This window comes from Rhinatrema bivittatum, chromosome 8 (genome assembly GCF_901001135.1).
Source record: "Rhinatrema bivittatum chromosome 8, aRhiBiv1.1, whole genome shotgun sequence".
Lineage (NCBI taxonomy): Eukaryota > Metazoa > Chordata > Amphibia > Gymnophiona > Rhinatrematidae > Rhinatrema > Rhinatrema bivittatum.
The window spans coordinates 158484366-158512249 of record NC_042622.1 but is presented as its reverse complement, the minus strand read 5'-3'; the positions used below and the strand labels follow the sequence as shown (position 1 = coordinate 158512249).

The 27884-nt window shown below is 44.5% G+C and overlaps 1 long non-coding RNA gene across 1 annotated transcript in view; it reads left to right on the top strand.

Moving 5' to 3' along the window:
* The window catches only part of LOC115097791, a 36906-nt gene extending 13233 nt beyond the window's left edge, over window positions 1-23673 (top strand). Inside the window, exons 2-3 of the long non-coding RNA XR_003858334.1 lie at window positions 5252-5406; window positions 23572-23673. This is a non-coding gene — a long non-coding RNA (uncharacterized LOC115097791). The remainder of the gene's footprint in view (window positions 1-5251; window positions 5407-23571) is intronic.
* The last annotated feature ends 4211 nt before the right edge of the window (window positions 23674-27884 follow it).

The window sequence follows — 27884 nt, the reverse complement described above, 5'->3', positions numbered from 1 at the left end:
CCCTCCTCCACAAACCGAAGCACTCTCTCTGTGCTTCTGAGAACCATGTAGGAAGTCTTTCGACACTCCTCATGACACCCGGTTTGGGCTTGCAGTTTTACTTCAATTAGAACTGCCTTTCCGACAGTAGTAAGGCTATGTTGAACCTGAACTTTTAAAACAGAAGAAGTGGCAATTGAGATTCCTGTCTGATAGTCACCTGCAGTGTGGCTTTCTCCCAGAATTTATCTGGACGAAAATCCATATGTATAACACTTTGTCCCATCAAGCAGGGGCTTCGCCACCTTCACAATCTGCTGGGCTTCTCTGCAGGCGCCTTATTCCCTTTGTTACTCATTGCCATCAGGGTTGGAAAGCTGCCATGCGGGTAGAGGATACTGATTCGCTGAGCAGCGCTTGGGGAATGTTGACAGAAATGTCGGCCGCCCTTAGCATCTCAGCCGCTTCCTGCACCGTCTTAGCGCGATGAGTAGTACCTTGTAACATGAAGGAGAGCCCTCCTGGAAACATCCATTAATAGCGGATGTTGGCTTCAATAAGTTTGGTGGTGATACACTGGAACTCCTGGCGCTTTTTCAAGGTAGCAGTTGCAAGGTCCGCGAAAATGGCGATATCATGGCCTTCCCAATGCCAGATACGCTGTCGTCTCGCAGTACAATCAGCATATTCTTCCATTTCCCGAGCTCCTCTTATTCTTAAATTGCTGTGCCAGCTGCGGTTTTCTATGTCCTCAAGCTTCTCCGCAAGATTTTGGCAGGTCTTCTGTAGGGCCAGCATGCTCTTTTTGCAGAGAATGCCACCCCTCCCCTTGTGTGTTCAGCCGGATCTCTGCCTCTTTGACCCGACGACCAAGTTCTGCAGTGTCGTCCCGGATTTTCGGCAATTAGAGCAGAGACTTCCACTTTATAATTTTAATGTCCTGCCGAAGTTCCCCAAACCACTCTCGCATTTCTGACCTGGTGGGGTATGCGCTATCCAAAATGGTGTGTCTCCATCGGCTTCCTCCATTTCGGCTATCGGGTCGTCCGATGCCATTTTGTTTTGCTTGTGATCTGCTAGAGCTTCGCCACAGGAGAACGAAAACTTGTACAAGTCAGCAGTTTTCTTTTTAGAGGACATCGCCGATTGAATCCAGGGTGCTTTAGTTGCTAAGCGTGAAAGGCAGGCTTATAGCCCTACGGTCCCGAGGAGCCCAAAGATTAGGCTGCTGTCATGAGAAGTGACGTCATTCCTCCTTCGTTGTTTATTTTTAACATCTAAAGTTTTCTACATGTATATATGCTTTAGGTGTGTGTATCCATCATTTTATATACATACAAAGGTTTTTTGCTACAATAGTAATGTCCCTTCAAGTATATCCTATAGCCATAACTCTCTGAACTACATACAGTCCTGCATGTTGCTTGCCATGCTGGTTTGGCCAAGATATGTTAGATTCCTCTTACCTACCCTTACATAAGCAAATGTATTTGGTTTACTTGTGATAACCTTGCACCCCTAAAACTGCTACCTGTAAGGGAGATCACAAATCCAATGATATATATCCACTGGTACTACTTACCTCCTGAAAGGGTTTTGCATATTAAGTAAGTAATATGTTACATATCCCCTTCAATTAAATCACAGCACAGGAAAATATGGAGCCCACAAGATGTGGCCCTTTCATAATCATGACACTTCATAATAGAATTGAAGTGTGAAATAGAGTAATTGATAGGAGCTGAATTCCCCTGAAGCAGGCTATAGCTTAAAGGTCTAATGAGTTACTTCCATGCCCCATACACATAACTTTTAAGAATTGTAATGTGGTAAATACTACAGAGATGGAAAGCCTACCAGGCTTAAAACTAGTGTCTGATTAATGACCTGTATCCAGCCTACTCCTCCATGCTCACACAGCCTATCCTTATAGTTAAGGCTCAGCTTTTTTGATGAAGGCTTCCAGCTTCTATCTGCACAGACCTTCAAAGAGGAAATCAAATATATAGTTCTTAAACACCTACATTTCAAAGAACATATGCAAGCTGGAAAATTCTCAGCTTCAGCTCTGCAAGACATCCAAGATCATGTGCTTTTTCAGGATTCTAGATCAAAGCTTCTAGCTGAGATCAATCGGTCTCGCCTTGATGATCAAATTAACTGGCTCCCTCACTCTTTCATCAGTGGTAAAAAGACTGGAATAAAATTGTGACCTGATTTAAAGGAATCATCAGAACTTGTTGGTCTGAAGTGTAATTGTCAACAGCTATTTCCCATTCATATTGATTTAAGAAGACAAAGAGTTAGGAGGGTAGAAAAAAAAAGACAGTGTGTGACAAGAAAATCTGGGTAGGATACATTGTGGGGCATAGGACACATCCCGAAAAAATGTGGAATGGAGTGCAAAACACACTAATATATCAAATGGGAGAGCAAATTGTGTGTTGTGGAGGTTTAGCGGTCTGAAAAAACTCTAATAAAGTCAAAAAATGAAATGGTAGTATTTATATAAAGGAAAGAAGGGATTTTCAATCCAAGTTACAATGAATATGTAACTAATATGAGTTCAAATACAGCTCTGTCCCCTGACACAGGACCGTGTTTCGCTGAAGCTGCATCAGGAGGAACAAATAAGCACATGTCTAAAAAGAATCAAAATACAAATTGTTAATAATTAACTCCATTCTAGCAGCCACTAACATACCAGGGGATGAAGAATAGCTGACAGTCTACAAACATCCTGAATTCTTAAAGAGAGCACACAAGACATGGCACAGCCCAGCACAACATGCATCTAGCCCTCTCTCCCCACCCCCACTTCTGTTTCTGACTTTCACTTTCTGAGGGGCTGATGCAATATTAAATGCGGAAAGCGGGCACTGACTTTTCAGCGCCCGCTTTCTTAATGCGTGCATGGTACCTGCAAGGGGGGTGACATGCAATAAACAAATTAGGGGGTCACGCAAGCAAGGAGGCGCTAGGGTCGCTTGCGCGATCTTAGCGCCTCTTTGCTAATGCGACCCCGCGGTTACAGGCGGTCTGCTGGTTATGAACACCGATGCCGAGCATATCAGCGTTGGTCTTCAATGCGGCCGGCTGAGGTTTTTGTTTTTTTTTTTTACTTTTAAAGAAGTACAGAAAAGCAGTTTTTTCTGCTTTTATAGAAACATATAGAAACATAGAAATGACGGCAGAAGAAGACCAAACAGCCCATCCAGTCTGCCCAGCAAGCTTCACATTTTTTTTCTCATACTTATCTGTTTCTCTTAGCTCTTTGGTTCTATTTCCCTTCCACCCCCACCATTAATGTAGAGAGTAGTGATGGAGCTGCAACCAAGTGAAATATCAAGCTTGATTAGTTACGGGTAGTAGGGGAAGTAACCGCCGCAATAAGCAAGCTACACCCATGCTTATTTGTTTTACCCAGACTGTGTTATTCAGCCCTTATTGGTTGTTTTTTTTCTCCCCTGCCGTTGAAGCAGGGAGCTATGCTGGATATGCGTGAAGTATCAGTTTTTCTTCTCCCCTGCCGTTGAAGCAGGATATGCTTTGAAAGTGAAGTATCAGGCTTATTTGGTTTGGGGTAGTAAACCGCCGTAACAAGCCCCCTACTCCCCGCTTTGTGAGTGCGAATCCTTTTTTCTTCTCCCCTGCCGATGAAGCAGAGAGCTATGCTGGATATGCGTGAAGTATCAGTTTTTCTTCTCCCCTGCCGTTGAAGCAGAGAGCTATGCTGGATATGCATTGAAAGTGAAGTATCAGGCTTATTTGGTTTGGGGTAGGTAACCGCCGTAACAAGCCAGCTACTCCCCACTTTGTGAGGTGTGAATCCTTTTTTTTCCACATTTCCCTCTTGCTGTTGTAGCTTAGAGCGATGTTGGAGTCACAGTAACCATGTGCATGTTTATTGAATAAGGGTATTATCTCCAGGCAGTAGCCGTCATTCTGGCGAGCCACCCACTCTTTATTGACGGCCTCTTGATTTTATGGATCCACAGTGTTTATCCCACGCCCCTTTGAAGTCCTTCACAGTTCTGGTCTTCACCACTTCCTTAGGAAGGGCATTCCAGGCATCCACCACCCTCTCCGTGAAGAAATACTTCCTGACATTGGTTCTGAATCTTCCTCCCTGGAGCTTAAAATCGTGACCCCTGGTTCTGCTGATTTTTTTCCTATGGAAAGGTTTGTCGTTGTCTTTGGATCATTAGGGCAGGCGTTAATAGCGGAGCGATAAATGTGCGTCTGAGATGCACATTTATTTTTTTGCATTTGGAGTGATATGAGTAATAGCCTCAGTTCACGTGCATTTGGATGTGATGAGCGCTATCTTATTCTCTCCGTGTTAGACGTGCGTTAAATAGGCATTAATCCCCCTATTGCATTAGGGGTGGATTAGCGCCTATTTAACCTGCGTCCAATTGTGGGTTATACAGTGTGCCCGGCTGAGCACACTGTATGGCATCGGCCCCTGAGTTGTGCTGAGAGCGGGGCTGCTGATTAGGGCCTCGTATTGACAGATGGCACTACTGTAGGTCTCCTCAGTTGCCCAGTACTGCTTATGCACTGAGAGACGATATGTTGCTGTGAGTGAAGCCTGTGCCAGGTTCTCCATCTCCATCAATTTTCAATACCTTACCATTGCAACCAATGGAAGGATCTGGAGATGATCAATTAGAAATGCCCTTTTCAGGCATAGGTGATGTTGAAAACTCATTGAGTTGTCTCCAGCTGCTAATGGGGCCATTGCTGATGTTAGGGGTCAGAGCAGCAGTGTGCCAGAGACAATGAAGATTGCGGGCCGCAAACAGGGGGCAAACAGACTGGTTCTGGCCTGCAGGCCATAGTTTGCCTACCCCTGCATTAAAGGAGGTGGCCATGTTTAGGTTGGGGAGGGAAAAATGTGTTTATATTGCATTTTGAACTCCGATGAATTATTTTTTTTTATTGAAAAAAAGTACCCACATAAGCAGGTACACACCTGCAACAACTCATGTAAATCCCCCTAAATCCCAAAGCATTTTTTAGCATAAAATAAAAGTAACTTTGTGGAGGAGTTATGTTTTTGTATCATTTGCATACCATGGAAATAGCAATACTGAGTATTATTTCTGGGCTTAGGTCTTCCTTCTGATGGGGACATTCTAACCTTTATTAATAAACTTCTTTATGCATGGAGGGTGAGGGTCCACAATTAGAAGAGCCTGATAGCAAACAATTGCAAATGGGGTTTTTTTTTGGTTGGTTGTAAAGCTTTCATGTACTCTCCTGGCAGCTTTTGGAATCTGTCCGTCGCTCTGGGTGCCCTACAGATCTTCACATTGTCTCTACATTCCTGTTGACGGTCTACGCTTATCCTGGAATGATTCAAGAACATATTGTCTGGAGAGAAATGCAGATTTAATTGTTATCAAGGATCACAACAAGCAAGTAAGAATCTCCCTAGTGGTATCAGAACAACACTGAGGCTCTCTGAGTCCTAGGATGATCAGTACAAAGCTGTAATACATTTGTGGACTGGCAGAATTGGTGGGTAAAATGGGAGGATCTAATTTGAGTTTCACCAGTGATCCCTCATGTTATTAATTAGTGAACTCAAGTGTGTCTTTGCTTTAAAACTCTGTCACTTAGTTTTTAGTAGTTAATAATAATTTTTCAAAGATAAAAATTCAATCTTTTATTTTCTTTTGATTTTTCTGCCCCAGTAGTGGCTTTATACAGTTTGGAAGCCACTTAGATTATAAATGCTAAAATATGGCTTTAACTGGCTACATTTGAACAGTTAAAATTGCAAACTGCCCAAGTTTAGCCAGGAAAATTAGGGACTACATGAGGTTACAAATTTAGCCAGTTTAGTGTGATATTCAGTACTAACTATATATAGCTAGATAACCCCAATTGCACAAACAGAAGGCTTAAATCTACCCACTGAATATTTGAGCATGCAGATTTAGTCAGATTTTTAGCTACAAGATTAGCCAGGTTAGTGCAGCTGAATATCCATTCTAAAATAATCATGTAAATTTACCTGGTTATTGGGAAGAGGAACCTGCTCTGTTGTTTTTTTCTTTTCATCAACCAGATCAATCCAGATTCATGGGTTATGCTTTCCTGCCTGCAGATGGAAGATATAACTTAGTAATTCTCTGGCTCCAGCAGATGGTAGATGTGCTTGTGAAGATGGCAATTGCTCCTAGAAGGTCAGGCCTTAGAGTCTTCCCTCTAATGAAGTTGGGCTGAGCAGCTCCTGGCTGCTTTGGCCCAATGGCTAGGGGGGAGAAAGAAAGCCAATGATGCTGATTCCCTCTTTTCTGTCCCCCTCCATAGCTGGCTCCCCTTTTTGCTTAATAAGAAAAGGGGAGTTGAATATGGCAAGGTAAGCTGTCAGCTGACTGAACAATTAAAATTTTTGAAGAAGAGAAGACAAGAAGCAAAATTGCTGGTGAGTCTGGGTCCAGGACAAGGCCCTAGCATTCAATCCTTACCCAGGCCAGGTTGTGACATTGGGCCTGGGTAAGGGCCAAGGCCCTGGCATCAGAACCGGGTCAGGATGCGACGTCAAATTTGGTAAGTGTAGGGTGGGGTCAATGGGAAATTTCCCTGTCCCAGGCTGTTGCTCAGGACTTAGCCTAGGCCCTGGCATTGGGCCAGATTTCTGGCTGAGATCCCAGCATATGCTTTGGGTGTAGGCCATGGTCCCTTCATCGGTCGCTGCCTATGCCTAGGTGAGGCCCAGCCTTTGGGCCTAGGCCTAGGCTGAGGCACCATAGTCACATTCGGGTGTAGGCCGGGACTCCTGCTTTTGTTTTCAGCCTAATCCTTAGGCGAGGCTCGTCCAATGACTTTTAAAAAAAAAAGTTTTCAAAATGAAACAAGATTCTTATGAAATTTTGCTAGAATTTAATTTGTTCCTTTCTGAAACAATCTGAAATGAAATAGGAAATATCATCCCATTCCCTATTTCGTTTCTACCAAATGCCCATCCCTAATTTCTAGGGATGTGCTTTCATTTCATTCATTTCCATGTTTATGCACGATTCTGCTTTTCAGTGATTTTTCTGCACACATGGCCACCCAGAGAAGAGAGATGATGCCATCATGTTCCGAGTTATACAGGAGAGTTTCTCTTTGCTGTTTCTGGCTAAGCTTCGGGTACAATACAACATGCCCTAGCTGCGCTCAAATGACCCCCGAAGGGCAGGCGTGCCCGTTTGGACAAAATGGAGTCTTTTTTTAAAACAAGATTAACTCCATCAACTTCCACCCAGTCATCACCAGCAGGAACATCTTCAAAATCCATCGATAAAGCTCGTCGGGAGCAGCAAAGGAGCGGTGACCGTCCGTCACCGACACCATCGAGGGCATTGGTAGCATCTTCCTCGGTGCTGAAGAAGGACCAGACTGAGCATCGAGGGAAACATTGTCAAAGGCACTGACACAATTCCACACCTGGTGCCGGCACCGACACCGCATCGGCCTCGATGGCTATTGAACCGGTTGTGAAGAGGGCCCGGGGAGAGGAGCCCCATCCTCCTCTGCATCCGAGACTCTGAGGCATTCCCCACCGATATCTGTGACAGATAATGAAGCCCCCACAGATTCCTATGGAGGTGGCAGTATGGCCTAGCTTGCTTCCTCCTATAGCTGCACTACCTATACCAGCTTCCAAGGAGGAGTTAAACATCCTTGTCCGCCAGGTGGTCCTCAATGCCTTCTGGAGCCTGCATCTGCCATCGATGCCGGTCCCCATACCAGCACCGACACCAGAGCCATCGATGTTTACACCGTTGCCTCAACTGCCTTGACACCCTCATTGGTGCCCTTCCGACTCAGCCTGTACCATCGGAACCGAAGTCGACCTTCCAAACCTCTGAAGCCCCCAATACCCATTCTGGGGTCCTCGGAGGATGAGGACATGGGCTCTAGTCCTACTTCATCTCCGCTTCCATTGATGCCGGAACCAGTTCCTGGTCCGTCATGGCTCTCGGGATCGAAGCACCCATGGTTCCCTTCGATGCCATCAATGCCGCCTAAGTCTCCATCAAAGCTGTTGCATCCTCCATCGAGGCCATCGAGACCGCCATCGATGCCTGCATGTCCTGGAGTATCAGTCATTCTTCCTCCCTTGGGATCTCAACCGGAGACCCCCTTATGATTCATTGGAGGATGTTGACACATACACTTCCACAGAGGGCATACTCTCAGAGCCTTCTCCTCCAGAAGAAAGGAGACGGTCCCCTCTAGAAGACTTTTCCTTCGCTAACTTCATAAAAGAAATGTCTGAAACTATCCCTTTTGACCTGGTCACCGAAGAGGTCACCAGTGTCAAGATGTTGGAAGTCCTTCAATTCGTAGAAGCCCCCAAGGAAATTATGGACATTCCAGTTCATGAAATACTCATGGACCTGCAACATCGCCTATGGGAGCATCCTTGCACTGTCCCACCAGTTAATAGAAAGACAGATGCAACATATCTGGTTCAACACCCTCCAGGTTTTCAGAAGCCACAGCTACCTCACCAAACAGTGGTAGTGGAATCTGTGCAGAAGAAGGCCAAGAGATTGCGCCCTCATTCTTCAGCTCCCCCTGGAAAAGACCAAAGGTTTTTGGATGGTCGAGGTCGGAAAGTCTTCCAGGGCTCTATGCTAGTGTCACGCATAGCTGCCTATCGGTTATAATATGATACAGTACCAGAGGAATCTGTGGAAGCAAGTCCAGGACATAGCAGACTCCCTTCCCCAACAACAACAGGGAGAACTTCACTGCCATTCTCTAGAAAGGCCTTGAGGCAGGAAACATTGAGGTCAGAGCTGCATATGATTTCTTTGAGATGGCTTCGCGTGTATCAGCAACAGGAATCAGTGCCAGAAGATGGGCCTGGCTTAAGGCCTCTGATTTAAGGCTGGAAGAAATCGAGTAAGAAAAAGGAAGTGATTATCCCCTTGTACAGGTCCTTGGTGAGGCCTCACCACTGTGTTCAGTTCTGGAGACCGTATCTCCAAAGAGACAGAGACAGGATGGAGGCCAGTCCAGAGAAGGGCGACCAAAAAAGGTGAATGGTCATCATCAAATGACTTATGAGGAGAGATTGAAGAATCTAAATATGTACACCCTGGAGGAAAGGAGGAGCAGAGGTGATATAGATACAGACTTTCAGATACTTGAAAGGTTTTAATGATCCAAAGAAAATGACAAACCTTTTCCATTGGAAAAAAATCAGCAGAACCAGGGGTCACGATTTGAAGCTCCAGGGAGGAAGACTCAGAACCAATGTCAGGAAGTATTTCTTTATGGAGAGGGTGGTGGATGCCTGGAATGCCCTTCCGGAGGAAGTGGTGAAGACCAGATCTGTGAAGGACTTCAAAGGGGCATGGGATAAAACACTGTGGATCCATAAGTCTAGAGGACGTGAATGAAGAGTGGGTGGCTCATGGGAATGACTGCTACTACCTGGAGATAATGCCCTTATTCAATAAACATGCACACGGTTAATGCGACTCCAACATTGCTCTAAGCTTCAACGGCAAGAGGAACGTGGAAAAAAGGATTTGCATTCACAAAAAAGCGGGGAGTAGTAGCTTGCTTGTTACGGCGGTTACTACCCCAAACCAAATAAGCCTGATACTTCACTTTCAATGCATATCCAGCATAGCTCTCTGATTCAACGGCAGGGGAGAAAGGCTGATACATCATGCATATCCTGTATAGCTCTCTGCTTCAACGGCAGGGGAGAAAGTCTGATACTTCACTGTCAATGTATATTCAGCATAACTCTCTGCTTCAACGGCAGGGAAGAAAGTCTGATACTTCACTGTCAATGCATATCCAGCATAACTCTCTGCTTCAAAAGCAGGGGGAATGAAGAAAAGTGGATCTATATACAGACAACAACCAACAAGGACTGAATTATTTAGTCTGGGTAAACAAATAAGCATGGGTATAGCTTGCTTATTGTGGCGGTTACTACCCCTAACTAATTAAGCTATATATTTCACTTAGATGCAGTTCCAACACTGCTCTCTACATTAATGGTGGGGGTGGAAGGGAAAAAGAACCAAAAAGTTACTAAGAGCCAAGCGTAACAGATAAGTATGAGAAAAAAAAAGTGTGAAACTTGCTGGGCAGACTGGATGGGCCATTTGGTCTTCTTCTGCCGTCATTTCTATGTTTCTATAAGCTCGCTGATCTCCCATGTACTGGAGATAATCTTTTTGGCGGCAAGATACAGGATGCAGTGGCTCAATTGAAAGATCATCATGAGACCCTGCGTCAGCTTTCCACTGTCACTGCTGAAGCTCCCTCCTCTGCTGGAAAAACCACGAGAAGGGATCCAAGAAGACCTTTTTATCGCTCACAGAAGTACTACTTACCTACATCTTGCGTGAGACCAGCCAGACCACCTCAAATAGGACATCCACGTCAGACCAAGACTTCCAAATCTCAACCAGCCCCACAAACGGGCCCAGCCTCTGGATTTTGAAACCTGTCCAGAGAACACCAGCCACTCTATGAATCCATGACCAGACTTGCCTGTAGGAGGTCGGTCACACCACTTCATACCCAAATGGCACTGCATTACAACAGACCAATGGATAATATCCATCATAACCCAAGGATACCATCTAAATTTTCTCATGGTACCCCCCCAGATTCACCACCCAATCCTCTGTGGATCCAAAGAGATCACACAAGTCTTCTAGAGTCAGAGCTGTCCACTCTACTGTGCGCAAGGGCTGTGGAAGCAGTTTCCCTGGCACAGCAGGGCAGATGGTTCTACTCCCGCTACTTTCTAATTCCAAAGAAATCAGGCGGCCTCCATCTCATCCTAGACCTCCGCAATCTCAACAAATTTCTACAAAAAGAAAAATTCAGGATGGTGTCCCTAGGCACCATGCTTCCCCTTCTACAGCAAAGAGACTGGCTCTGTTCTCTGGATCTTCAAGGTGCCTATGCATATATTCCCATATCCCCACATCATTGCAAATACCTGCGTTTCATAGTGGGGCATCAACATTTTCAGTACTGGGTTCTGCCTTTCGAACTTGCCTCGGCACCCCGTGTATTTACAAAATGCCTAGCAGTGGCTGCAGCCCATCTACGCAAAAACAGCATACACGTCTTTCCTTACCGGGACGACTGGCTAATTGTTGTAAATCTGATGCCTGGTGGACGGAGCATCAGATAGGAGGTATCAATCTGCATGAAAACTGCTCCCAAGAAGGGAGGAGCTTAGCAATCTGAGAGATTTACTCCTGCAGAGGGGAGGAGTTAGAATCTGTAGAATGACTCCTGAGGAAGAGGAGTAGGCAATCTATTGTGAACCGCTAGGGAGCTAGCAATCTTGAATGCTATGACTCCTGTTACCAGTGGAGTGCTTGGAGAGGACACTCAGCTGTAGAGGAATGTAGATAGGTGGATCCTTGGGCCAATTGGCAGATGACAGCACCCCCAGGAGGATATCCTGAGAGGGACCACCGGCTAGGCTTTGGGTATGGAGACAGACACAGATAGTCTTTTATTAGACATGTTCTAGTAGAACCACTAGAGTGGCAGTAGAGTAGGAGCTGATATGCCCGGCAGGGCTGAAGTCCCTCAGGAACTGGAACAGCGATTCCAGGGTTGCTGAGCTGTAGAGAAACTATAGATAGTGAGTAGACAGGGTATGCGATGAACATAGCCAGAACTAGATGTGACAACTCACATAAGGGTCTTTAAAGCTCAGTAGCTGGAAAGGGTTAGGCTTTCGAGGAGTGAGTACCTGGTCTCGGGAAATCTCTGAGAGAGTGGTGGCAATCACAATTGTCTGTATCTGCAATAGCTTCCAGGCAGTAGAGGGATCTTCAGAGTGTTTAGGAACATGGCCCCCTCGAGGAGCGAGTACCGGTTCCCAATGGCAATCTGAAATAAGAAAAGAGAGCGATGGCCCCTGCGGAAGTGGGTACCCCTGGTAAGTTCGAGGAGGCAGAGTAAGGCTAGGATGAATCCGTAGTAGAAGAATCCTTGCGAGTCCTTCGAATCCATTGAGTCCTTGCTAACTGATCTGTTAGCAATTTCTGAGACCTTTTACTATTGGAAGCGGGATGACGTCATCTCGGGGGATGCCCCCGAGTTTCGCACCCTTGCTGGTACATCAATGGGAGCACATGCATGCCCTACGTCATCAGGAAACATGGCGGATCCACAGCGTCGTGCCGGTCAGGGGACACCGGAGGGAGACGGCAAGAGACGCCACAGCAGCTAGCAGTCCATCAGGCCCGGAGGGAGGAGTTGCCACAGCGGTAAAGAGGGTTGGAGAGAGCAGTGATGGATGCAATAACTAATCAAGAGCCAATCCAGGCAAGGAGCTCTCAATGCTCTAAAGCTCACTATCAATCTGCTACACTCATTGGGGTTTCTCATCAATTACCAGAAATCCCACCTGAATCCATCTTAACTCCTTTCCTTTCCTTTATCAGAGCAAATTTGAACACCACAGTCGCAAAGGCCTTCCTGCCCAAAGACCTGCGCAGGACACAGTCTCCAAACTGGCTACTTCTCTGCGTACAAAGAAAACAGCCTCAACCCATCAATTTCTAGTGCTCCTCTGATTTTAACGTACACTGTTGTTATAAATGTAAACCGGAGTGAAGGCCAACACCAATACTTCGGTATATAAAAACTTACAAATAAAAATAAATAAATAAGATAAATTCCTCACGTTGCTGGGCCACATGGCTTCTACGGTCCATGTCACTCCTATGGCAAGGCTAGCAATGAGAATAATTCAATGGACTTTGAAATCTCAGTGGATACAAGCCACTCAACCTCTTTTCATCCCAGATCCATGTATCCAACCAGCTGTGTCTCTCGCTTCTCTGGTGGACACACAAGACCAACTTGCTAACAGGTATACACTTCCAGCAACTAGTTCCTCAAGTGACCTTAACCACGGACGCATCCAGCTTGGGTTGGGGAGCTCATGTGAACAACCTTCAAACTCAAGGGACTTGGACAACTCAAAGCAAATTTTCGGATCAACTTCTTAGAGTTTCGAGCCATATGTATGCTCTATATGCGTTCCAGGACTGCCTTTCACACAAGACTGTTCTCATACAGACAGACAATACAGTTGCAATGTGGGTACTTGAACAAACAGGGATGAACAGGTTCTTATCTGCTCTGCCAAGAAGCTGCACAGATCTGGGCCTGGGCCTTTGCACAACTCCATGCATCTTCTCCGCGGCCACTTATCTGGCAGGCATACAGACATGTAGTAGCAGATTGATCAGTCAACATTTTCCATCCCCCACGAGTGGTCTCTGGATCCTGTGGTAATGAGCAGAATCTTCCAACAATCGACCTCTTTGCATCCGAACTGAATCACAAAGTGGACAGATCTTGCTCCATGCACGGCAACAAAACATGTTAGCCGTGGATGCCTTTGCTCGCCCCTGGAACAACAGGCCCTCCTATACGCGTATCCTCCGATACAGCTGATAGCCAAAGCTCTCGTGATATTACAAGTCAAAGGGTCAATGATACTCATAGCCCCCTATTGGCCTCAATAAGTATGGTTTCCCATGCTTCTCAACCTCTTCATCCGAGAACCAATTTGCCTGGGCACAGCACCCACTCTCATAACTCAGAACCAAGGCATGTTATGCCATACAATCCTTCAGACCTTATCCCTTACAGCCTGGATGTTGAAAGCTTGATCCTACAACCGCTCAATCTTTCAACTGATGTCTCTCAAGTGCTTGTAGCTTCACAAAAGCCTTCCACACGAAAATCCTATTGTTCTAAGTGGCTAGATTTACCACATGGTGCACGCAAAAAGGTATCAACCCTTTTTCCTGCCCCACTCCATCCCTTTTAGACTATCTCTGGCACCTTTCAGACTCTGGTCTCCAGACTTCCTAGGTACGGGTACCCCTCAGTGCCATCTCAGCACACCACAAGGGAGTAGGGGATGCCCCAATAACAGCGCAACCCCTTGTGAGTCAGTTTATGAGGGGCCTGCTACAATCTTAAGCCCCCCTCTACGGCCATCAGTTACTGAATGGGACCTAAACATAGTACTTACAAGGCTCATGCGCTCCCCCATTTGAGCCTTTGCACTCCTGTGATGTTAATTTCTTACATGGAAAGTACTCTTCCTAGTAGCCATTACATCTGCTGGAAGGGTTAGTGAGTTACAAGCACTTATCACATACTCACCTTATACAAGGTGAGTATGTGATACTCACCCTAAATTCCTTCCTAAGGTGGTTACTGACGTTCACTTGAATCAGTCTACAGTCTTGCCCACCTTTTTCCCAAGGCCTTACTCTCACCAGGGCGATGAGAGAGTTTTACACACCTTGTACTGTAAACGTGCACTTGCGTTTTACCTAGATCGCTCTGCAGTCCATAGGAAATCCACCCAACTCTTTGTTTCTTTCGATAAAAACAAACCAGGAGTTGCAGTGGGCAAACAAACTCTCTCCAACTGGCTGGCGGACTGTATCGAATTCTGCTATGAGAAAGCAGGCCTTCCTTTCCAGGGACGAGTGAAGGCGCACTCAGTAAGAGCCATGGCAACGTCAGTAGCACACTATCGTTCAGTACCGATTGTTGAGATCTGTAAAGCTGCAACATGGAGCTCTCTTCACACATTTGCAGCACATTACTGCATGGACAAGAAAAGATGTTAAGACTCTGCCTTTGGCCAATCTGTCTTGAAGAACTTATTTCCAGTATAATCCCAACTCCTTTCACATCCATCTGCTGTGATTTTCAGGCTGTCTCATTTTTCCCCAACAGTACACCAGTTGTTTTGCCTGTTGCACAAGTTGTGTGCTGTTGGATCAATTTAAATATGAGTCAGCCTGTAGCTTGCTAATCACCCACATGTGAGGGACTACCATCCTACTTGTCCTTGGAGAAAGCAGAGTTGCTTACCTGTAACAGGTGTTCTCCCAGGACAGCAGGATGTAGTCCTCACGAAACCCACTCCGTGGAGTTAGGTCCGAAATGTTTTATTATTTTATTTTTTCGCTCACACCTTTTGCTACAAACGAGACTGAAGGGAAATCCCTGTGGCTATAGGGATTATGGTATGCTGGGCATGCTCAGTGTGCCAGTCAAAAGTTCTAGAAACTTTGACAGAAGTTTTCCGTGATAGGGCTCCGTCTGACGATGTCACCCAAGTGTGAGGGCTTCATCCTGCTGTCCTAGGAGAACACCTGTTACAGTTAAGAAACTCTGCTTACTAAAATTGAAAGGTGACAAGAAGCAATGTCGGCACATTTGAGTGAAGTAAGAGAAAGGGCCATTTCAGTTGCGGGTCCGAAACTCTGGAACAGTTTGCATTAGAACTAAGACTGCAGGTCAGTCTAAAGAAGAAGTTTAAGAAAGACTTAAAAACATGGTGCTTTTTACAAGCTTACGAAAATAACACCCAGATTGATATTTAAGTTCACAGTTTAATTGATTCTTCTTCTATAGTCTTATCTATATTAATGCTAATTTTGTTTTTTTTAATAATCTTACTATTTTATATTTTTTAATTGATTTTATTGTATTATTCTGTTCTTAATTGATTGTAAACTGTAAAGATGGAACCTTGCATTCCGGGGGGTAACAATATATAAAAATTGCATAAATAAATAAAATAAATAAATAATGTGTGGAGAAAGATGAAAATAGCAGAAATATTAAACAAATACTTCAGTTCAGTGTTCACTAAAGAAGACCCCTGTGAAGGAATGATGCTGGCTCACAAGACTATGGATGGAAGTGGGATAGATGCAATCCCATTTACAGAGGAGAATGTATGGAAAGAACTAGGAAAACTGAAAGTGGACAAAGCCGTGGGACTGGATGAGGTAAATCCCAGGACACCAAAGGAACACAAAGATGTGCTGGTGGGTCCACTGAAAGACCTGTTCAATAGATCTTTGGAATATGGAGTGGTGCCACAGGACTGAAGAAGAGCAGTTGGGGTCCTGCTGTACAAATTGGTAGCAGAGAGGAAGGTGAAAACTATAGGCCACTCAGCCTCACCCTCAGTGGTAGGAAAAATAATGGAGACTCTGCTGAAGGAAAGGATAGTGAACTAACTCCAATCCAATCTAAGATAGCATGGATTCACCAGGGGAAGGTCCTGTCAAACAAATCTGATTTGTTGACAAAAGAGCAGGATCAAGGAAAAGTGTTCAATGTGGTTTACTTGGATTTCAGCAGAGCTTTTTTTTTTAACTCTTTATTTAACACATTTTTTTGGCATACATTACATATATAAACATTCAATGCACAATCTTTACACAGTACAGTAAATAGAAAAAAAAAACCTCATGACATAGCAGGTATAGGATACCCATAATGTAAATGATAAAAGCCCTGTATTTTTTCACATTTGTAAAATTCCCCGTTAAGGTCAAAGCGCAACTTTTCTAAATCAGCAATATCATGAACGTGGGTTCTCCAATAAGTCAGAAGTTGGAGTAGATTTCCAAGAGGTTGCAATTGTGAAACATATCGCCAACAACAGTTGCCCTACAAGTTTCCTGCACTTCACCGGCACCAAGGGACCATCCCATTTCCCAAGAAGACCTAACTGGGGCCGAACATGCACAGCAGAATCTATAACATCTGTAATTTCCTATGCAATTTGGAATTAAAATTTTCAAACCACAGGGCAAAACCACCACAAGTAAATGAAAGAACCTCTTTGACCACATCCCCTCCAGCGATCTGGACTCCCTTCAGCAGAAAACCGTGCATAGAACATCAGGGTACGGTAAGTCCTGTGAAGCAGATGAATCATAAACTCTGTACAGCTCATACAAATAGTACTATGATGAGCATTAATCCATATAATCTTCTAAACTCTAAAATCAAGATGTAGGTCTAAATCCATATTCCATGCATCAATCAGCTTCTGGGAAGTGACCTTTCTAAATTTATCAGCCAAAATACTACAATTTATAACCGCAATCCCTTCCTGAGAGAGCCCATCCCAGTGACGAAATTTTCCAAACCATTTAGGGGACGAATAGGTCACACCAAGTCCAGGTTGACCTTCTAAAGCCTGTCGCAATTGAAAGTAACTAGCTCGAGAACCAGGATCTACTTCAAATTCACTCTTGAGCTCGAAAAACTCTTTAAAACCATTCTTGTCCCACAAGCGCACTTCATAGAGCAGGCCCTTGTCATCCCCTCTTTTACCATGTGCAAAAAGGTACATCCAGAAATATCAGAATTAGTATAAATAGGGGTTACAAGAAATAGATTTATACTATCCTTACTTAAAAATATATTAACCTGCCTCCATATCTGCAATGTATGGGATAGCATTGGACATACTCTACATATCCATCAACCATGCAATGAATCAGAAGGCAGAAACAGTAAAATGATAAAGGGGATGGAACAGCTCCCCTATGAGGAAAGGCTGAAGAGGTTAGGGCTGTTTAGCCTGGAGAACAGACGGCTGAGGGGGGATATGATAGAGGTCTTTAAGATCATGAAAGGTCTTGAACAAATAGATATGAATCGGTTTATTTACACTTTCAATACTAGAAGGACTAGGGGGCATTCCATGAAGTTAGCAAGTAGCACATTTATGACTAATCGGAGGAAAATTCTTTTTCACCCAATGCACAATTCAGCTTTGGAATTTGTTGCCAGAGGATGTGGTTAGTGCAGTTAGTGTAGCTGGGTTCAAAAAAGGTTTGGATAAGTTCTTAGAGGAGAAGGTCCATTAACTGCTTATTAATCAATTTTACTTAGGGAATAGCCACTGCTATTAATTGCATCAGTAGCATGGGATCTTCTTGTGTTTGGGTACTTGCCAGGTTCTTGTGACCTGGTTTGGCCCTCTGTTGGAAACAGGATGCTCGGGCTTGATGGACCTTTAGGTCTGACCCAGCATGGCAATTTCTGATGTTAGATTCCATATAAGGAGTCACCTGCCAGGAAGGGATCTAACAATCTAACTAAATATAGATCCTCACCAAATGATTATGAATACATTTACATACACTAAACTTCACCCGGTGTATAAGTTATTGCCAAATCCATCAAGAAGCATTGGCACGTAGTGGCACTACATAGTGGTTTGCAAGAAGTACCCCTTATAACAACTAGTAGAGGGAGAAACATCAAGGATCAGGTGATCCATTCACGATTAAAAAATAATGAGAAGGAAGCAAAATGTTACCATAGAAAGTGTGGTAAATGTACGGTTTGTGAAAACACATATAGAGGGGGACACTTGGACGGATCCGGTGACCGGGGTACAAAATATATAGGAAACGAACACTGATTGTACTACAAAGGCAGTGATATATGTATTAGTCTGTGATTGTCCAAAAGTATACGTGGGACGTACAAAAAGAGCAGTAAAATTGAGAATAGCAGAACATCGGTCTCGAATAATAATAACGCAACTATCACAGCCCCTATTGTTCAACATGTATTGATAGCCAGCATACATATGAACAATTGAAATGGACAATTATTGATAGTATCATGGACAATGGGGGAGGACATCTGTGTTAAACCACCGAGAACAGTCATGGATATTTAAACTACACACAGAACAACCTACAGGGTTAATGACCAATTGGATTGGTTTTCTCTGATTTAGGAACAGCTGATAGGTCGACCTAGTATCCGAGAGGAGGGTTTAAAAACCACACAGGAAACAGGATATATATAGCACAAACGCCGCCGGGAATGGTAGAGAAAACGGAGGTTCTATGGAGCTCCGGAGAATATTTAAAACATCAGCTCTACGAAGAAAATTACTTTTTAAGGAAAAAGCAGACCCCTGAGGAAGACAGCAACCAGCAAATGTCGAAACTTGCGCAAGTCAGGAGTAAAAGAGACATTCTTTAAAGCTAAGTAATTTATGGTTGGTCCCGGGACGGCTAGAAAAGAAAAAGTAAAAAAGTGCTAGCCACAGAAAGAAGGAAGATATTTTAATAATGGAAAAATAAAAATTAGAAAGAAAAATGGGGGTTAACACTCTGTAACCCAGCTTAGCATTTAATACAAAAATTCAAATAATAATTGGAGGTGGAAGGTGTGTGATGATTAAAAGAAAAAAACATTGACACCTGGATGGTGTTATATAATATAATGAAACCATCTCCCACTTTCCAAAAAATTTTTTGTAAGTAATAAAATCATTTATAAGTAAGGCAATTATTATGGAAATTGGTTGCTAAGCAGGTATATAGGAATGTTACCTAGATAAAAAAAACATACATAAAAATATACACCGGGTGAAGTTTAGTTGTAGGAAAGGGATCTAGGCATCATGGTGGACAATATGTTGAAATCCTTGGCTCAGTTTATAGCATAAAGCAAAAAGAAGGAATTATTAGGAAAGGAATGGAGAATAAAAACAAAATATCATAATCCCTTGTATCATTCAGTGGTGTGACTACATTTAGAGTACTGTGTGCAATTCTAGTTGCCACATTTGAAAAAAATATTTAGTGCAACTAGAAAAGGTACAGAGAAGAATTACCAAAATGATAAAAGTCTGCCCTGAGAGGAAAACCAAAATAGGTTAGAGATCTTCAGCTTAGTGAAAAGACTGCTGAGGATGCAAAAACCCAAGAGAGAGGTACAGTATGGAGGTGAAAATCTTTTAGCATTGAAAGAAGATTGCAATCTGGTAGTGATTGTATTTGATGATCTTAAGGTGGCCAAACCTATGGATAAGGTAATGGTAAAAGCCAGAAAGATGCTTGGTCAGAAGAAAAAGAGAGATGATATTGCTTATGTATAGCTCCCTAGGGAGACCTCATTTACAGGGAAATTTTTAAACGCTGGTTGGGCGCCAATACCAGCAGATACATGTGGCTGGGCTGCGTGTGCGGGAAGCACATTTTGAAAGCGGCCCGGCCACACGCATATCTGATGGTACACGTGGAAGTGCTAGGTTTGTGAAAAGGAGCGGGTTGGGGCGGGGCCGGATGGGATTGTGCCTTTTTGCGCTGTGCCAGCAGCTGGCCGTCGCGTACAACTTACTTCTGCTCGGAGGCGCAAGTAAGTTTTGAAACAAAACACTGTAGGATGGGTTTAGGGGGTCAGGGTGGAGAGGTGGAAAAGGGAGGGAAGGTTAGTTAGGGGGGATAGGGAAGTTCTCCCCCAGTCCGTTCTTTAATTTATTTATTTAAAAACTCTTCTATACCGTCGTTAAGTTAGATAACCATCACAACGGTTACAGTAAGGCACGATAAAAAAAAAATGGGTGGTATAGATTACAACTTAATCGTGCTATCATAGTACGGTAACAATTTAATATAATAAACTATATGGGGCGGATTTTAAAAGCCCTGCTTGCGTAAATCCAGGCGGATTTACGCGAGCCTATGCAAATAGGCCGCCGGCCGCGCAGAGCCCCGGGACGCGCGTAAGTCCCGGGTTTTTTTTTAGGGGCGTGTCGGGGGCGGGGATCCCGAACGACGCGGTTGTTTCGGGGGCGGGACACGGCGTTCGGGGGCCGGGTCCAGGGGCGTGGTTTCGGCCGGGGCGTTCCAGGGGCGTGGCCGCGCCCTCCGGACCAGCCCCAGGTCGGGTCTCGGCGCACAGCAGCCCCACTGGCACGCGTGTGGATTTACATCTCCCTCCGGGAGGCGTAAATCCATGGATTAAAGGTAGGGGGGGGGGTGTTTAGATAGGGCCGGGGGGGGGGGTTGGGTTAGTAGGGGAAGGGAGGGGAAGGTGAGGGGAGGGCGAAAGAAAGTTCCCTCCGAGGCCGCTCCGATTTCGGAGCGGCCTCGGAGAGAACGGAGGCAGGCTGTGCGGCTCAGCGTGCGTCGGCTGCCCAAAATCGGCAGCCTTGCGCGCGCCGATCCAGGATTTTAGAGGATACGTGCAGCTATGCACGTATCTTATAAAATCCAGCATACTTTTGTTTGCACCTGCTGCACAAACAAAAGTACGCGATCGCGCTTTTTAAAAAAATCTACCCCTATGTGTAAGTTAATCTTGAATATTAGGAACATATTAAGCGGATTGTATTTAACATTACTATGCATTTGTATGTTATAAGTAACAACTTCTAGTTTGGTGCATTCTTATCAATCAGCTGTTTTTCTTGTTCTGGATTGGGAGGGAACTGGGAATGGCCTGATCTCGTCTCCGTGCGTGTGTTAAAAAAAATTCCCCCCCCTGCACGCACAGGTATCATATTTTATAACATATGCGCGGTGATGCGCGCGTGTTATAAAATTAGCTGTCAATATGCGCGCACCAGGAACCATGTGCACATGGACACAAGCGGCTCAAAAAATGTATCCCTTGCTGTGTTCAGATCTGGAGACTGCACCTTTCAATGGTTATAATAAACAGGATTTAGTTGGGCCAGAAGGTGGCTACTAAAATGATCAGTGGTCTTTGTTCTAAAGGATATGGGGTTAGACTTAAAGGTCTACATTTGTACACCCTAGAGAAAAGGTGAGATATCAGAGATATGATAGGTTTCCATGCACAGGAGGCAATTCTCTTTCATGGAAAAGGAGAATCTAGAACAAGAGTCATGGGATAAAGGTGAAAGGGGGTAGATTCAGGAATAATCTTAGGAAATATTTCTTTATAGAGAGGGTGGTGGATGTATTTAATGGCCCCCAGTGGCATTGGTGGAGAGAAAAATAGTATTTGAATTCAAAAACAGCATAGGATAAAAACAGGGAATCTCTAAAGAAGTGATGGAAATTATAAAGCTAAATTAGCCAGATGGACAGACTAGATAGGTCACATGTTCTTTTTCTGCCATCATGTTTCTATAAAATTATGAGTGGAGTGGAATGGGATAAATGCAAATAGGCTGTTTACTTTTTCAAAAAGTAAAGAGGCCCATATTCAAAAAAAAGCTGAGCTCCTAAATTTAGGCCTCTAAATTAGCTTCTTAAATTAGGAACCTATCTTCAGCTGAACTTAATTCCCTAAGTTTTCAGCTGAAAATTCACATAAATTTAGGTCCCTAAAAGTTTGAATTCTAAATTTAGGCCTTTCCATGCCCTAACTCTGCCCTTGTAGCCACCCACATTTTAGGATCCTAATTTAGAAACCTAAATTTTGGAACTTAGCCCTAGTAAATTTTTATAAAGGCCAGTTTAGGATCCTAATTCCAAAACTTAGAAGCCTAAACTCTTTGAAAATTGGCCCCAAAAAGACTAGTGGACACTCCATGAATTTAATAAACACATTTAAAATAAACTGGAGAAAATATTTTTTTCACTTAATGCACAATTAAGCTCTGGAATTCATTGCCAGAGGATATAGTAAAGGCAGCTGACATAGATGGGTTTAAAAAAGATTTGGACAAGTCCATAAACAGACTTGGGGAAAATCACTGCTCATTCCTCAGCATAAGCTGCTTGGACTCTACCTACTATTTGGGATCCTGCCATGTCCTTGTGACCTGTATTGGCCACTGTTGGAAATAAGACTCTGGGTTAGTGGACCTTTGATTTGACCCAATAAGGCAGGTCTTTTGTTCTTATGAGAGCTCTTACAGCAGGTGCTGAGCCGAGCTGCTGGGTTAGGGGAGTGTAGATGGACAGCTGTGCTTGCCTAGTGCTGAGCATAGACTCTGGGGAAGAGAGTGTGTATGGGAGGCTGTAAGGGCACAGGCTGAGCTGGTTCTTTCATTCTTTTGTCATAGCTGCCTATGGGCCTCATTTTCCAATATCGCAGTGGTAACGCATGGAGTCGCAAATCGTGAAAACATCGTGATAAAACAACCAATGAATCATCACAGTCCACAAGAGAGAGAGAGAGAGAGAGAGAGAGAGAGAGAGAGAGAGAGAGACAGACTTCCTATAATGCCTATGCCCTAGACAGGTATTTGTATCCCTATGGGAGGGCCACCTAGTAACTCGAGGTGGGGATTAGGTATGAGCGTAGGGGGTTGTGGGCCACTTTCACATTCAACATGAGACCTATGGAAAGAACAGTGGTCTCTAGTGAAGATTTGCTGGCCGTCGGAGTGAGGAAACTCACTCCAAGAAGAGATTTGGGCAACGATCTCTCAACCTAGCTTGTTGTTGCCCAGGTAGAGGGTCCATCAAGCTAGGTTGAGAGAACGTTGCCCAAATCTTTTCTTGGAGTGAGTGTCCTCACTCCGACGGCCAGCAAATCTTCACTAGAGACCACTGTTCTTTCGGTAGGTCTCATGTTGAATGTGAAAGTGGCCCACAACCCCCTACGCTCATACCTAATCCCCACCTCGAGTTACTAGGTGGCCCTCCCATAGGGATACAAATACCTGTCTAGGGCATAGGCATTATAGGAAGTCTGTCTCTCTCTCTCTCTCTCTCTCTCTCTCTCTCTCTCTCTCTCTCTTTCCTGAAATAGGCTGTCTGGAAATGTCATGCACTGCCCTCTAGCACAGTATGTAACACAAATGAAAGGGTTGGAGCTGTGGCTGTTTCGCTGCACACGATAACTGTTTCTCACTTTACATAGACTCCGCCCCCTGAATACCGCATTTGCAAATCGCTTTACGGCTGTTAGTGTGAATTTATCGCGTGCGGTAACTCCTTAGAAAATGAGGCCCTATATGCAGTAATCCTTTAATAATCTGAGCAGAGTTTTATGTTTTTGTTGTTGCAGTTTTTTCTGGAGAAACTCACAAAGAATGTGGGCACATACTGGATCGGATTATATCGTCTGACTTCAACAGATGAACTAACATGGGTTGACAAAACATCAATATCTCAGAGCTGGTACAGGTGGGGACTTTAAATCTGTAATAAAAATAACTTCTTAGTGAAGCAAAGCATAAAGTCAAATAAGGAGGAGGACTAAATGGTCAGTTTTTCCAATGGAGAATGCCCTAAGGTTCTGTACTAGGCCTAGTACGTTTAACTTATTCATTAATGAGCTGGAAAAAGGAGCAGCGAGTGATGTGATCAAATTTGCAGATGAAACAAAAACATACAAAGCAGTTAAAACACAAGATTGTGAGGCACTGCAAGAGACATTCTCATTTAAATGGCAGACGAAATTTAATATAGACAAGTGTAAATCTATGCACTAGAGATAGATAATCCTAATTCTCTGAGGACAGGTAGGATGGCAATCCTCAATCAAGGGTGACATTATCCAGTGGAGGTTATCATAGAAAACCTAAATCAAAGTTTCTAGACTTTAACTGAGCCTCACTGGGTATGCTACTATACCTAGCAGCCACACAGGGTCTGTTCATACTCTCTTTTTCCACAGAGCCTGTAGGTCACAGTTTGAGCCTCTTCAGGCTTTTTTCTATATTTAATTTCTTTAATTTTTCAGCATGTGCTCATTTATGCTTTATCATGAGGTCCTGTAGTTCTCTTTATCCCAGGACAAGCAGGATGCTAGTCCTCACATATGGGTGACGTCACCGGAGCCCAGAGCGGGAAATCTTTCTGTCAAAGTTTCTAGAAACTTTTGACTGGCCCTGAGAGGCCACTGAGCATGCCCAGCATGCCATGATATTCTCTCCCACAGGTGTCTTTCTTCAGTCTTCGCTTTTCCACGCTGCTTCACGCATCGCGGGACAGGAGCCGTTGCGTTCTTCACGAAGTCTTTTCTGATTGGAAAGTCATATTTTTCGATATTTTTCAATATTCTCTCTCATAGAAGTCTCTCGGGGTTCTTTTTCACCGGCTGGTGAATACCTCATCCTTGATTTCTCATTTTTCAAAACATTCCCTTCTCACGAATTCACATCGGCTGTTGGTAACAAAATGGCGACGGGATTAAAAAAGTGCCCTGTTTGCAATAGAAATATGTCAATCACCGACCCACATTTAGAATGTGTCCTTTGCCTCGGTGAAAAGCATGATGTGGGGACATGTCCCAAATGTGCGGAGATGACAGCAAAAGGGCGGAAGGCTAGGCAGGAAAAAATGGAACATTTGTTCCAGCTCCAACTAATTCCTTCCCCTTCCAAATCCTCCAGGTCGTCTCCGGCTGGAGCGACTAAAAGAGCCCTAATTAAAAAACCGCGTCCTGACAGATCCGGTGATCGTCCGTCTTCACCATCGTCAGTGCTATCGACGAAGTCGGCGGACCATCAAAAGTCCAAACATTGGCATCGACATCGTCGACCGTCATCCTCCACATCGATGTCCCAAGACGAGTCGATGGCGAAGCAGCCACTGGACCAGGAAATACCGGCCCCTTCGGCACCTGGGCCTTTACCTCCATCGATTCCAAACACTCCTCAGACCTCCTCACAGGATGTTATGTTACAGCCTCCACCACCGCTTACAACTGCTCTGATTCCACCAGTTGTACAGCCGGAATTGTCTACTTTAATTAGACAAGCAGTCATCCAAGCTCTCAAGGAGCAAACACTTCCGGCGATTCCGCTGATGCCGATGCCTCCAGCATCGATGCCGGTAGTTGTACCGATGCCGGTGGGCCCACCGATGCCGGTGCCTTCATTGGCACCGAGGACACCGATGGATTTGATTACTACAACACCGAGGCTCATGACGTCATCGACATTGATCTTCGCCCACATTCCATTTCAGTCTGCCCTGACGACGACGCCGCGGCCGCCACAGCTCAGGTAGAGGGGCGTGCCCACGGATGGCTGTGGGTGCAGAACACAACATCCTGCTGAATATATAACCTTAAAGTTATCTGGCTATATTTAGCTTGTTAACAAAAATCCTAACCGGTTATATTTGAAAATAGCTGGGTAGGTTTTTAGTTATTCAGCCTTGGGTGGCTGGATAATGTGCTGCTTAACTGGATACCTTTAGATATCTACTAAGTAATACTGCCATAAAATGCAAACAAAATATCAAATAACTATGCCAGCAGGCCACCCCCCTTCCTCCCCTCAAAATATCTAATAAGGGCCCTATCAGGCCATGCCTCCCCAAAATGTTAAAATGTCCCCGATACCCCCCCTTCCCCATGTTTATCTGGCATCCAAATCTGGCTACCCCCTCCCTCCCCTCCCACCTCCCTGCAGTAATTTAAAAGATAAAGTGCCAAAAATAAGGGAAAGGGAAGATGGGTCAAGTATGAAGAAAAGCGAGGAATTAAAGTTGATGAGAAAGGAAAAGAAGGATTTATCAGAGTCAATAGATGATAGCTATCTGGAGAGGTAGTGGGGTGACTAGGCAGATGGAGTGGGCCTCAAATGAAGGATAAGAGTGGGATTGAATTGAAAAAAAGTGTTTGAAACCTACAGAAGAGGAAGAACAGAAGTCCAACACCACCACCATGACCTATTGTGCGAGGTGTATGGGAGAAAAGATAACATCCATGACAAAGATCAGCAACTAAAGCAGTGTCCTTAGAAGAAAACCAGGCCTCAGTCAAAGCAAGGATATATTTATTTATTTGACAGCTTTTCTATACCGTTGTTTAGTAATACCATCACAACGGTTTACCACATTGAAAAATATGAAATGTGAGATACAGAAATTCATAATAATAAAATATTAAAATATACCAGATAAGTGCTACAAAACTAATACAGTATCAGTATAAAAGCAACTAAAAAACATAAAACAGGAAATGTAAAAGGGTTAAGAATACAAAATAAAACCATAAAATAATAGGTAGGAAAAAGTAAAAGGTATCTGCCCTAAGAGTCTCCTATCTTATGTGTGAAAGCCTGTGTGTACAGCCAAGTTTTCAAATCCTTTTTAAATTGTCTGAAATCTTGCTGCAATCTAAGGTCCAGTGGCAATGCATTCCAGATTTTGAGTCCTGCTAGAGATATTGCCCTGTCCCTGACCTGGGTGAGATGTGCTGATTTTACCATATGAGTGATAGAGAGGTCATGAATATAGACAAGCTTTTTTGGAAAATGAGTGAACATTCCACAGAAGCATAAGAAAGGAAGAGAAGAAGGAGAGAGAAGAGGAATAGTGATAAGTTAAGAGGCAATGGTTTGATATGCACCAATGGGGTAAAAGCTGCCTGGGAAGACCAGGATTGTGATTGATACTCCAGCTGAAACATAGGAGGAAAAGCTGAATAAGACTGGGGAAGAATAGCATCAGGAAGAGAAAATGTAGTGGAGCTGTTGTGTCCGTCGGTACCCGACGTCCTCTCTCCGTCCTTCTTACCTCTTTGGCGCTTCCCTCTTTGCCCGCGGGAAGATTGGCTGCCGCGGCGTCCTTCTGCTGAAGTCCTCCGGCGTCCCCGGACCGGTTAGACGCTGCAACCCACCATGTTTCCTGGAGGCCTAGGGGCGCGTGCGCGGCATGGCCCCGACTGAACTACCGGCGATGGCGCGAACCTCAGGGGTGTCCCCCTGATATGACGTCACCCGTGACGGATATATAAGGTCTTAGAATTTGCTAACAGATTGAGTTAGTATGGGTTCGTGTTACACTACCTAAGCTACTCTGCCTCCTCGGACTTACCAGGGGTACCCACTCCTCGGGGGCCTCGCTCTCTCCTTTGTTTTTCAGGTGACAGTCTGGAACCGGTACTCGCTCGAGGGCCCACGTTCCCACACTTGCTCCGTATTCACTTCTGCCTGGAAGTCATCGCTGCCTACTATATCTGTGAGTTACCATTGCTCTCTCAGAGCTTTCCCTGGAACCAGGTACTCGCTCCTCGAGGGCCTACTTCATTCCAGCTCCTGGGCTTCTAAGAGACATTGTGTGAGTGTTACCATCAGTTCTGTCCATGAACTCTGCATACCCTGCATACTCACTATATTTCAGTTTCTCTACAGCTCAGCTTCCTGGGATCGCTGTTCCACTATCTGAGGGACTACAGCCCAGCTGGGCATTCCAGGTCACTACTGCCACCTCTGGTGGTTCAGTATACTGTCTAATAAAAGAACTAGTGTGTGTCTGTTTCCTAACTCTGAGCCTGACCGGTGGTCCCTCTCGGGATCTTCCCCCGGGGGCGTGGTCATCTGCCACTGGTCCAAGGATCCACCCACAACTCTCCTAAATAATAAC